Below are 7,506 nucleotides of genomic sequence, written 5' to 3'. Positions count from 1 at the left end.
ATGGAAGCTGATGCTTTGGCGAAAGAAGCCTCGTCCAGCGAAGCTGCAGACAAGTTTGATGAAATCCAGTATATGCCGAGTGTAGATATCCCAGAAGTGAAACAGGTAGAAAATAGAATGAATTGGATGGTTCCAATTGTGTCATACTTAAAAGACGGGCGACTTCCGGATGAAAAAGGCGAAGCTAGAAAGCTGAGAGCGAGGGCAGCAAGATATGTTCTTATGGACGAGATTCTCTACCGAAGAGGTTTTTCCCAGCCTTATCTCAGATGTTTGGCCCCAGACGAGGCCAACTACATACTCAGGGAAATTCATGAGGGAGCATGTGGCAATCATTCAGGCGCCAGATCGCTCGTCCATAAAGTCGTCTGTGCAGGATATTATTGGCCGAATATGCAAGCTGACGCTAAGGCGTACGTCAAGGTATGCGACCAATGCCAAAGATTCAGCAATGTCCCCAGGCAACCATCAGAGTATTTGACTCCAATAACGACCCCGTGGCCTTTTGCACAGTGGGGACTGGATATCTTAGGTCCATTTCCACTGGGTATAAGACAGATGAAATTCCTTGTGGTTGGTATTGATTATTTTACCGAGTGGGTAGAAGCAGAACCTTTGGCCAACATCACACAGCAGAATGTCAAGAACTTTGTATGGAAAAATATTGTATGCAGATTTGGGGTGCCTAGGGTGCTAGTATCGGATAATGGAAGGCAATTTGACAACGCAATTTTCAGAGACTTCTGTGTATACTTTGGAATTCAAAATCATTACTCTTCACCAGCCCACCCGCAAGCTAATGGCCAGGCAGAAGTTGCAAACCGATCCTTATTGAAGATAATCAAGACTCGGCTTGAGGGGGCTAAGGGAGTATGGCCAGATGAGCTTCCAGGCGTTCTGTGGGCATATAGAACGACAGTGAGAACTCCTACAGGAGAGACTCCTTTCAAGCTAGCATATGGAACTGAAGCAGTCATACCCACAGAAGTGCACGTGGCCAATCATAGGGTGACGACCTACCAGGACGAAGCTAATGAGGAACAACTACGTCTGAGCCTTGACTTGATAGACGAGGTAAGGGCGGACGCCGAGCAAAGGATGGCAAGGTATAAAAATCTCATGGCTAGGAGATATGATGCAATGGTGAAGCCAAGGCGATTCAACATAGGGGACCTCGTCCTAAAAAGGGTTTCTTTAGCAACAAAGAACCCAGCTCATGGGAAGTTGGGACCAAATTGGAAAGGCCCCTATAGAGTTGTCAATTGCAAAAGACAAGGTTCCTATTACTTAGAAACTCTTGATGGGAGGAAGTTGGAGCATCCATGGAATGTGGAACACTTGAGGAAGTATTACCAGTAGAATATCAGCCTGGACGAGCTCAGCAACTAAACTTTATTATTATTATTATATTATTTGGTGTGGCTTTGTTATGTTAAATTTATGGACGGCGTTATAGTTTATGTCTAAATAAAGGCATTGGCCTAAGGAGCCTGCCTCGTCTTTGAACAATGCTTATGATATGAATGGTATTTGTGGAATGTACATAATGTTGTGTAATTTACTGACTCCCATACTACATTCGTTTGAAGTTTACTTAAGGGATATAATGAAAAGCTTTCCTAAGGGAAAAGCATTAAGACATCCTCGTCCATATCAAAGGACGAAGCAAAGCCTTAAATCCCAAGGGAAAAGCATTAAGGCATCCTCGTCCATATCAAAGGACGAAGCAAAGCCTTAAATCCCAAGGGAAAAGCATTAAGGCATCCTTGTCCATATCAGAGGACGAAGCAAAGCCTTAAATCCCAAGGGAAAAGCATTAAGGCATCCTCGTCCATATCAAAGGACGAAGCAAAGCCTTAAATCCCAAGGGAAAAACATTAGGGCATCCTCGTCCTTATCAGAGGACGAAGCAAAGCCTTAAATCCCAAGCAAACTCATCCATGACACAGAAGTTAAAACACTACCTTTAAATACATGGGCAAAAATGCATAGATAAGTGTATGTTAAGCCATGGACGAGAGAAGCATCTAGTTATATTTTACTTAAGGCTTTTCGTTAAAACAATCCAAAAAATGGACGAGTACAATGAAAGCCTTCAGTTTTTAAGAATAAAAATTAGCCAAGTCCATAAACAAGGCAGGCTGGTTTTTATCATTTTTAACAGGTCCCTAGACCAGTTATATTGTATTGCTACCATGTCACATGAAGGAACTACATTTGAAATTCAAATGAAAATGGTAGACAAATATATACGCAAAATGGACGAAGTTGGACAAGCAAAATAAATAAAACTCGTCCATACATATGCCACGAGAATAACATTTGAGTGTATCTAACGTTAAAAAAAATCTTTGCACAATAAACTTGTTTAAAGCCTCGTCCTAAGACCACGGACGAGGAAAATGTATTGAGATTACAATAGGTGGTCGCAAAGTGGACCAAATAGAAGTGCATAAAAAAAAAGAGAGGAAATCTTTCTAAGGAGAAACGTTGGGGGCGTCCTGAGGTGGCAAAGTTGTAGCATCGTCTTCAACATTGACGTCGTCGGAGCCAGTCTGGACGAGAGAACTAGTGGCAGCAGCGTTCAGGTTAAGGAGAATGGAACTGAAGTCAACGTCAGGAAACCTTTCCACAGCTTCACTTCTAAAATCCTCAAACCCTGCTGCGTAATTAGTGTCTAAGACTTCAGTGTACTGCGTGGACGACTTGAATTCAGCCACTGCATCCTCCTTCGCGTTGGAAAGAAGGGCATCATATTCATCATTTTTCTTCTGTAAGGCCTCAAGACGAGAATCCTTCTCTGCAGCACTGGTTCTCAGCTCCTCAACCAATTTTTTCAACTCCTTCACCTCGTCTGTGGTCTTGGCAGCCACGTCAGCCCATTGCCTTGCCTCAGCCTTCAACTCCTGGACCCTCGTCTCTAGCAGGATCCTCGTCTTGTCCAACCCCGTTGCTTGCCTAGACGCTGCTATAAACTTTGACATCCCCTGTGAAAAAGAAACAAGTTAAAAAAAAGAAGGGAAAGAAAGACGAGGAAGGAAGGTGAATCATAGATCAGGACGAGGTATTACCTTGAAGAGATCATGAACACCAGAATGTTCAAAATCTTTAAGGGACATATCATAGCATACGTTTATGTCCTCGTCCGTCACAGCCTACTTAAAGCGTTCCCAGGCTAAGTCCTCATTCTCAATGATATTGGAGGGGGCCATTCTAGGAGGCTGAGACGGAGTTGACACGATCCTGGACGGAGTGGCCTGGGACGGAGTAGTCTCAGCTGGAGTGGACGAGTCCACATCAACTACCTGCGTTGGCTGCTGAGACGAGGGAGGTTTGACCACTTGGGACGAGCTGGGCTTGGCCTTTTTACCTCGACAAATGGGGAGATTTCCCAAGTCTAAGTTCCTTGACAAGTTTTTCCTTTTCTCCCCAGTCGAAGGACGAGTCTGGACATCGCCTTCAGGACGATCACCCTCAGTAACTACATCTTTTCCCCTGTTTCCTTTCATTGTTGCCATCCCTTTTTATAAAAACAAAAAGAGGGAAAAGAAGATAAAAATACCTTTAAAAATAAAGTAGAACAAAATGCAAGGACGATAAAGACTTGAAACTTACTTTTTCTAACTGTGACCTCGTGTGCAATAGCTTCGTCGGACGGATTAGGACCTAAACCCCACTTGGCGAGGCATCTAAGTGAGACCAAAGAGTGCAAGTCCCTATCCGCGTGAAGACGAGCTCTGTGGACGCGGTCACGGGAAAACTTGCTTAAGGACGGACGTTCAACAGCTGAAAAAATGAAAATATATACTCCTGTTAATTGGCCGTCGATATTTAAGATAAAGTATAAAGACACGAGTGAAAAAGAACAAGGGGAACAACTTACCTTCAGGACGAAGGTTTTCTAGGTCCCCAGTATAACGGCTAAACGAGTCCTGGCCAACGTCTACAGGGTTTCCAGCCCAGAAGCCAGAGACGAAGAAAAATTCCATCTTCCATTTTCTGTCAGACGAGGCCAAGGACTTGATCAACCTACAGTCTTTGCCCCTGGCTGTAAATTGATAGAAGCCAGGGGATTGGTGTATCTCTGAAAGTTTGTAGCAGAAAAGGAACTCGTCCACAGTAAGAGGACGGTCCCTTCCAAATACTTCATTCCACAAAACTTGCATTGAGACAATTAGTCTCCATGCATTTGGGTTAAACTGACATATACCTAAACCTAACCTAGTTAACAACTCTCTAGTGAAGGCGTTTAAAGGGAATCTTAAACCCCCCAAGAGGTAAGCTTCATAGATGCCAATCCCAAAGCGAGGGTTGCAACACCATTCTCCTCGGACGGGTATCCTTGGGTTAAACTCGTCTGGAATTTGGTACCACTCCCTAAGGTTTTTCAGTCTCTGCTCGTCCGTCTTAGAGGGGATATCTATTGCACAACTATATACGGTAACTTCTTCTTCATCTAAGGAATTAGGACGAGGGTCAGTGGACGAAGTACCAGCCCGAGACCCAGAGGCCTTCCTAAGTTGTTCTTGTAAAACTTCTATAGGAAGCCCAGGGACGCCAGATACGTACTCCTCGTCCGTGGTGTTCCCCCTACTACTGCCGCTATCGCTACTAGAATTATAACTACTCTCATCATTATATTCGTCTATAGCCTTATCTATACTATCACTAGACGAGGAAAGTACAATGTCTACCATCTTAAACAAGAAAACTAAGGACGAGAAAAAGAGAAATACCTGGATCTAGGACGAAGGAAGGCTATAGACGCGTGAAGCTTCTAAACGAATATCTAAGACGAGGAAGGACAGGGAAAGAAATTTCAGAAATGGAGAGGGTACTGGAGGTATTCCACTATTTATAAGGAGAAAGCTCAAGCATCTGAAGCGACGTCACCCAGTCATTAAGGGACACGTGGCACACTCCTCGGGCAGATCAATCGACGAGATTTTTCCACCAACCAATTTTTGACACGTAGCACATCTAACTGCTGCTAACACACCTTTTTTATCTTAGGACGACCCAATGAACAAGGGGGCAACTGATGATGCTACAAAATTATACCACCTTAAATTGTCCATATGGCTCGTCTACAGAAAGAGAAGAAAGATAAGAAAAATGAGCATAGCCAAGTTGTGTCGTCCCTTCTTTGGGAACGGATGAGTAATGTCTCGTCCGTGGTTCCTTTGGGGCGGACGAGGATGGTCTCGTCCGCCACAGAGGACGGACGAGGAAAGCATGGCCATGCCATGGCTCGTCCACCCTTAATTAGGGATAGACGAGCCAAGCATCCTTAACCAAAAAGGATCGAAACCTCCATTGCTCGTAAAGGGGCATCGGTTCAGATGAAACGACGTCTAAGGAAGTTATGGAAGTTACCTCCGATTTTGGTGAACTCCTTGACAATAGGAACGGTTATCAAAGTCAATAACCGTTCCACACACTATATAAACGTAATCCTGCGTAAAGGTAAGGGGATTCGGCCATTTTTTACTTTGGACCTAGAGAAGGAAGAAAACACTTAGATATTTTTCCTCTCCATTCCAGCCTTCTAACTTCATCATCGGAGGGTTATAGGCCGGCCTCCACCGGTCTTCACTCTGATTGGTTTTGGTTTTACAGGACCCAGTTCTCAAAATTGACGAAGTCTGAAGATTTCCAACCCACTGATCTTCCAGAATTATCAGCTACTATTGCTACCACTACCACTAGAGTTACTCTTGTCGTGATACTCGTTTATCTCCCTCTCGTCACTATCACTAGACAAAGACATTATAATCTTAGACATTTTGAAAAAGCTCTAAAGAAAAACCTAAAGACGAGATACTTGGCTCTAAACGAGGATGACTAAGGACGGAAGAAAACTCTTAGATGAGGTGTTGGATGACAGATGTCAGAGGAGAAAATATGAGAAATGTGAGAGGGTAAGAGAGGAATTGCACTATTTATAGGTGACAATCCAGAACATGCCACGCGGCACTATTCTTGAAAAACAAAACGATGCAACAAGCAAGCCCCTAGGATCACGCCATGTGTTAACATCTAGATCGTTCAAATTCATATTACCCTAATATGCCACCTAGAGAACCCCTCAACCAATGGAAAACTGCCATGTGTCAAGTCAACAGTAGTATGGACGACATTAGGACAAGGGGGCCACTGATGGGGATCAATTTAAGGTCAACTTATCCAAAGTAGTTGTCCATGACCAGACCATGTCCAGAATGTTTTACAAAGGGAGAAATCTGGGGAGAGCATCATAGATGGGAATCCAACTCATTCATAAATAACAAAGTCGTCCAAATCCCAAGCGGTCATCCATGACCCAAGGGCAAGGGCAACTAGAAGACACTTGGTGAATTCTACAAGAAACTTTTCAAAAGGCTGCACCTAATTAGATCGCGATGCACTACTCCTAAAACATGGAGAGGATTCCCCGTAATCCACTCCATGTATCCCATTTTCTCCATTAACCACACACATCACCCATGATGGTGGTGGATCCGAGCAAGTAGGCCCACTTCTAACTCTCTATAAAATGAGCAAGTCTAATTCACCTATGGTGAGTCCCACTATTCACTATTTTTCCCTTCCTTATGTTTTAGAGAGAAAATTGACTTAACCGTCGGAAGGTCCTTGGCCAGGTTGCACTGGTCACCTTTGACAGTTCTTTCTTTCTTTTCAGGACCAAGAAGCCATCACCATAGTCCGAAGTATTCTAACCTATTGATTTTCATGCATCATTAGAGATCATCTTAAAGACTTGAATCTTGATGCTAATACCAAATGCCTTCGTTAGTGGACCCTTCTATTACAACAACAACAATACTAACAAACAAGTCTTAGTATCAAGTTTTAATTAGAATCTGTTGTGGATACTTAATGGATTAATCAGGGTTGACCATAAATATATATATATATATATATATATTGTCATTCTATTATAGCCAAAATATCAAACCTTATGTCACATCCTTAATTGTCATGCATTTTTTGTTATTACAAAATATTATTTGATGTCTCTTTTTATCTTTCTTCCATTTCCTCAACTTGAATCGATCCACTCTCTCATTGGCGTATTATTTGCTCTTTTCTACATATGATCAAATCATCTCAAGTAACTCTCTAATTTTTTCATCAATAGGATTACCCTTATTTCAAAACAATTTTTTTTTTCCTTTCAAAATCACAACTTCTTTCTTTGTATTTCCATTTAGCCATCTTTATGTTCTTATGCCAGATACGTGACCCTTCTGTAAATGGCATAAAATTAAAAACTATCGTGATTATTTCTTTTCTACCTCTTCTAGTGGTGACTAGATTTCATATACATTTCAGCGGTTATAGTTTCTGCTGTTAGTACATTGCTTCATATCTTTCCACATGACGGAGATATATAATTATAAAACTAGGTATGAAATATAAATTACGAAATTTACATTTATATTTTCTTTTGTATGACAATTATATTCCTATGTAATTATTATTTTTATTTATACGAATTAACAT

Source organism: Quercus suber, unplaced genomic scaffold, assembly GCF_002906115.3.
Source record: "Quercus suber isolate HL8 unplaced genomic scaffold, Cork oak 2.0 scaffold_711, whole genome shotgun sequence".
Lineage (NCBI taxonomy): Eukaryota > Viridiplantae > Streptophyta > Magnoliopsida > Fagales > Fagaceae > Quercus > Quercus suber.
Note: the sequence above shows the minus strand (reverse complement) of the source record.